The sequence below is a fragment of the Gavialis gangeticus genome, unplaced genomic scaffold, assembly GCF_001723915.1.
Source record: "Gavialis gangeticus isolate Ggan-Ray unplaced genomic scaffold, GavGan_comp1, whole genome shotgun sequence".
Taxonomy (NCBI): domain Eukaryota; kingdom Metazoa; phylum Chordata; order Crocodylia; family Gavialidae; genus Gavialis; species Gavialis gangeticus.
In genome coordinates, this window is record NW_017729004.1 from 40,669,337 (window position 1) to 40,675,193 (window position 5,857).

The window sequence follows — 5,857 nt, forward strand, 5'->3', positions numbered from 1 at the left end:
CCCCCCCCCCCCCCCCCGCCTGAAGTGACTTAGGCTACAGAAACAAATCAGGTCTTCAGTTTTCAGAACATTTCCAGTTTGGTAATCTTTCATTTTCGTTCCTAGGAAGAGAGAGAAACAAATTCAGACCTGGTGTTAACAGCTGGTTGTGCAATTACCATACACAAAATCTGAATTTAGTTTCAAGATAGTCTATTAATTTTGAAAAACACATTGTAAGGCACCTTTCTTGATTGTTAAATACTACTGTGCATGAATCAAACTGTGCATTCATAACAGATGTTGCAACAGTACAGGACTGTGTTGTGGTCATGAATGTATAGTTTAAAAATACTGAAAAGAAACTGTTGTGTGATGCCTAATGCTCATTTGTGATAAGGAAAAAGTCTCCCTGATAAGGAAGAGTGGCAGAGTCATCCAGGACCAGTCATATATTTTAACCTTTTCTTTAGCTCAGCAATGAAAATAGGTGCAACTTGCTGTTCTCAGCAGTCTGACTCTTCATTTTCTAGCTAATGGTGGGTTGTCAGTTAAATGTATGCCTGGGTGGTTTAGGCTGCATACAAAGAGATTTAAAAGATGCTTTGCTATGTTAGAAGTTTAATTTTATATGGATGCAGAATTCAAAGAACTGTTGATTAGACCCTGAACAACAATTTCTTATTAATTAAGGCGAGGAAAAACCATTTCCCATTATATTCACAATATAGGAATTAGGATAAAAGAGCAGATCAATAGGTTTACATTTATCAGTTGCTGTTATTCAGCAACTAGAGTTAAAGCACTCTGATAAGGAATATTCAATTCTCTGTCTCCTTAATTACTGTTGGTTTACTTTTAATTAAACTCAAGTTTAGTAAGAAGAAATAGCCAATCTTTAAACTATTATTGGTAGCTAACAATGTCAGAAGCTAGGTATATTCGTTATTTAATTAAAGCCATCCATATTTCTCTAGTTATTTCATTACTTACTTCATAACAAACCATCAAAGATCAAAACACTAAGAGGGAGGGGATAATTCGTTTGTTTATTTCAGTTGAATCTATGTGAACGTCAAAGCTCTACACTCTTGCAGCAGCACAAAAGATAACTAATGGTTCAAATCAGACTGTAAAGAAATAAAAGTGGTAAAGTACAAAAAATGTGTAATATTTAGGAAAGCCTACAAGACTGCCAACCAGGCCAGACTGAATACACCTATCTATTCTGATCTCTTAAGCAACCCTTGGCCTGGCTGGTACTTGGATGGAAGATGAACTGAGAATTTTGAAGGCTATGGGAAACAAGACAAACATTAATCCAAAGAAACTGAGTACGTCTTAATATTGCTGCTGAGCTGGTGTACCTGGGCGAAACCCCCCCCCAGACAACAACCCCCTCTCTCACCTGTCTGTTCACCCTCACCCCTCCAAAATCCTACAATAATTACAGTTGAGAATTATTTTGTGGTTGATTTTTTTTTTTTCAGGAAAAATAAATGTTAGGACAATAAGAACAGTCAAACACCATGGTTGAAAAAATCCTTTAAAAATTCTGAAAAATAAACTTGATTTTAAACAAATGAACAGCTTAAATTACAAATTAAAATTAAAAAGTCACAAATTAAACCACGTGTCCTCCTGAGCGCTACTCTAATCTCCTTCCCTTGCCTAATCTGCTGCTCTGGTTTCTGCTCCCTGTCCCATCTGCCACTGTGCTGCCTGCCCCCTCCCTGATCTGCCACATGCCATACATGTAGTCTGTTGGCATCATTTGTGGTACATGGGCCACAGGTTGGCCACCCCTGATTTAAATAATTGTCATGATCATAAACAAACAACCTATCAAAGAAAGAAAATGAAAGAAAAAAAAAGTACTACCTAGAATCACCTCTACATTCAGTTTTATTATGTTTTTTCAAAGCCATTTTATGGGCCTTGTTTAAGTTTAAAGTCTCTTGCCTTTGCAGCTAAGAAACTCTATTTTGTGCAACAGAAAAATTAGGCAGAAATTCCTTAATTGACAAAAAATGCTACTCAAAAGTCCAATTCAGCAAAGCTACCATTAAAAATCATCATTGATGTTGATTCTGCTCTTGTTCATAATTTCTTTGTCTATGTTAAAAAAGAGCAGTGTGCTGTTGTAAAAAGGAACTCACTCTGAACTGGCTAGTTTAAAGAGCTGAGTATGGCAGCTACAGGGCAAATCCTGTCTTTGGTTCTGATACATTAGGAGGGGTCTCAGAAGGAGAATGTTATGTTCTAATTGTTGTAGGCAGACAAAAAGCTGAGAAGGATACCAATGTATCATAAACTGCTCCAACTTTAGCTTTAAAGCTTGAGTGGTTTTGCTACACTTACCCCATTCCCAGCTTGTCCAAACATAAGAATTAGAATGTAACAGCTGCTGCCCTTATGAAATACCTCCTAATATATGTGGGTTTATACCCTTAGATTCCTTTTAGTTTGTTGAGTTAAACTTTTAGGTGGCATGTTTTACTTTTTGCACTTCATTCTATCTAGAACAAAATGATCCAGCCAATCAGTATTTAGTCACTACTGCAATTACAGTGTATGGTACATGTCCCCACCCCATTTTTTAACTGTAGTTAGTCTGGTAGCAGTCTAGCTGCAGCAACACAGAGATCAGCCCGGAATGCAAAATTTGCCTGAAAAGCAGATTTACTAGTTGAACAGTTAGCTTCCTCCAAAATCAATGCTGCTATAGCCACTGGTGCCTGTGTTGGCTAGTGACTATACTACAGCCATACCTTCAAATGGGAACTCTGGGCTACACTCCCTGAGCTTGCAAATGCACTGGCAGCATAGGCCCAACTCATTTTTGGCATTTATAATGCTTACCCTTTAGAAGCCTGTGACTGCATATGTTTGCAGTGAAACAAAAACAGCTTCTTCACAATAAAGCATTTTTCTTTTCCTCCTTCTGGGGTACAAACTGTTAGGAAAACAGATTAACATCATGAGAAGCCTAGATACACATTTCCTCACTTATGGCTAGCATCTCCCTTTGTAGCTCTATGAGACCCAAGTCATTCCCATCTCCGAGTTGACACAATTAGCCTATTCTGCACAGAGCACACTCTATCAACATCCCTGTTTCCTGTGAGAGTCAGCTTCCATCTATTGACAGCCTCCTTCCTGAAGCCAATATTGTTAGGGTTAGGATCCTCTGTGACACTAAGCTCAGCTGTGGGAAAACTAAAATCTTCCAGCCTGGACAGGTTGTATTACACCTAACCAACAGATTTTGTTCTTTCCTCCAGAATTCTGGAATTCCTGTTTCCCAGAATAGGAAAGAAGTGTTTGTAAAGACGTGAAGAGGTCATCTAGTCCAGCTCCCTGCTCAAGGCAGGTGTTTCCTAGTCTAAAGCATCTCATCCAAATTTTCACTTACCCTGCTTTTAAAGTCTTCTAGGGATGCAACTATGTCTCTATAGGTAACTTGTTTCAATGGTTAACTGCCCTCATAGTTAGAAAGTTCTTCTAAAAATCCAAACTAAATATCCTTCATTGAAGTTTAAGGCTCTTACTTCTTGTCCTATCTCCTCTGGCCACAGAGAATAATCACTAACCTCTTTGCCACTACCCTGCAGGTATTTGAAGACTGTTATCAAACTCTCCTTCAGTCTTCTCCCAGGCTACATATACTAGTTCTCTTCCAACCTTTCCTCGTAAGTCATGATTCTTAGACCTCTAATGATTTTTGTTCCTCTCCACTGGAGTCTTTCCAATTTGTTTATTTCATCTCTGTTTGGGTTTATGTAGATTTTTCCCACTTGATTTACCTCCTGGTAGTGTGGAAGATTAATAACAAATAGCTAACCTGTAAGACTATGTTTATAAAAAAATATATATATACACAACACATGTTACTTCTTCCTTTTCCACATTTCCTATGATACGTACAGACACTTCATAGGATTGAACAGAAATGGGGATGACTTCAGCCTTGATTGTCTCAGCTGAAAATATTTCAACCATAGACTGTTGGGATTTTTGGTTAACACAGATGATTTGTTAGTATTGGCAGGAGCAAAGAAAGAATCATCAACTCTAGTCATCTAAAAGCAGTTGACTATCAGAGGCAGCACATCTAATAGAAGAAGCAGGAAATAAGGTCTCCATAGACATGTTCTCCTTTAGGGCTCAAAACTAGGATTTAATCCACAAAAGTCTAGGGCCAGGGATTAACCAAGATTCTTCAACTAGTGAAGGATTCTCTTCTATGACTACGGACCTACCGAAATCGCAATTTTGTGTTTTTCACAGGAAACATGAAGTCAGGCATATGCCACAAAAAACAGCTGGCTCTGTGATTTTGGCAGACTTGGTAGGAAAGAAAACCCCCAAACCAAAAATATATCAGTAAGCACAGAGAAGGGCAGGAAGCCCTGCAGTCCTGGAGCACAGTGGGGTGGGGGGAGAAGGGAGCAAGCAGGGCTGCTTGCAGCAGGCAGCAGTGAGGCTGCAAGCTGCCTGGGCTCTGTGGCTAGCAGCAGGGACCTGCCCACAGCCTAGGCCCAGGCTGGCTGTGGCAGGCAGCGGAGAGGATGCAAGCAGTTGCATAGGGTCTGCAGAGTCCAAGCCCAGCTCATTGCTGGCAGTGAGTGCATGCACACCTCAGGGTGGATGGCGGAGAAGGAGCTAGAGACAGCTCAGTCCCAGCCCCTTTCCTGCTGTAGACCCCAAGGCACATATGCACCTGCCGCTGGCAATGAGCCAACCCAGAGCTCATCAGATCCCAGTGTAGCTTCTTGCAGGCAGCCAATTTTGAGATTGGGGATGACCCAAAACCACAGCTTAATTACCCTGATTAAGCCCAGGGAATCTATTAATACATCTGTGATCTATGACTGTATTTGAGGAGGGGCTAGTAATATTCAGTACATTAGACAACATGACATGACAATGTGGGGTTTGAGGGAGCAGACAGAGAAGACTTACATTTTTGAAATCTGTAACATTTTTATAATTAATAAAAATAACGTGTAAGATTTAAGATTTCCATAACTAGTTATTTCTAACTTAAGTATAACAATACTGAAATAAGGTGACAGTCAGCTGCATGGTCAATACTTAATAACTACAAAAATCTGTTAAATTTGCTTATTTTAAGTGTTTGTATTTTGGAATAATATAAATGATCTTTTTTCATAGATTTCATAGACATTTGGGCTGGAAGGGACCCCGGAGGATCATCGAGTCCAGCCCCCCACCCCAGGGGCAGGAAGTCAGCAGGGATCATAGGATCCCAGCAAGATAAGCATCCAAGTGTGTCTTGAAGGGGTTCAAAATGGGTGCTTGAACTACCTCTGACGGCAGTCTATTCCAAACCTTGGGGGCTTGAACAGTAGAGAAGTTCTTCCTTATGTCCAGCCTGAAACGGTCATGGCGGAATTTGTGACCATTCGATCTTGTCACCCCTTGAGGCGCTCTGGTGAACAGACGTTCCCCCAGATCCTGATGAGCACCCCTCATAAACTTATAGGTGGCCACCAGATCACCCCTGAGCCTGTGCTTTTCCAGGCTAATGAGCCCCATGGCTCTCAGCCTCTCATCATAAGGTCTGTTTTCCTGACCTCTGATCATGTGCGTGGCTCTCCTCTGCACTGTCTCAAGCTTCTCCACATCCTTTTATGAATTGTGGAGCCCAAAACTGGACGCAGTCCTCCAGCTGTGGCCTCACCAAGGCCGAGTACAATGGGAGAATGACATCCCAGGATTTGCTCAAAAAGCATCTATGGATGCAAGCCAGTGTTTTGCTTGCTTTACTAGCTGCAGCATCACATTGAAGGCTCATGTTCATCTTGTGGTCAGTCGTGGTCATCTGTAGTACTAACCAGTGTATCACTGCCAA

At 40.8% G+C, this 5,857-nt stretch overlaps 1 long non-coding RNA gene across 1 annotated transcript in view; it reads left to right on the forward strand.

The window, feature by feature from the left end:
- The first annotated feature begins 4,266 nt into the window (after positions 1-4,266).
- Positions 4,267-5,857, forward strand: part of LOC109291320 — a 28,409-nt gene continuing 26,818 nt past the window's right edge. The window contains exon 1 of the long non-coding RNA XR_002095812.1: positions 4,267-4,330. This is a non-coding gene — a long non-coding RNA (uncharacterized LOC109291320). The remainder of the gene's footprint in view (positions 4,331-5,857) is intronic.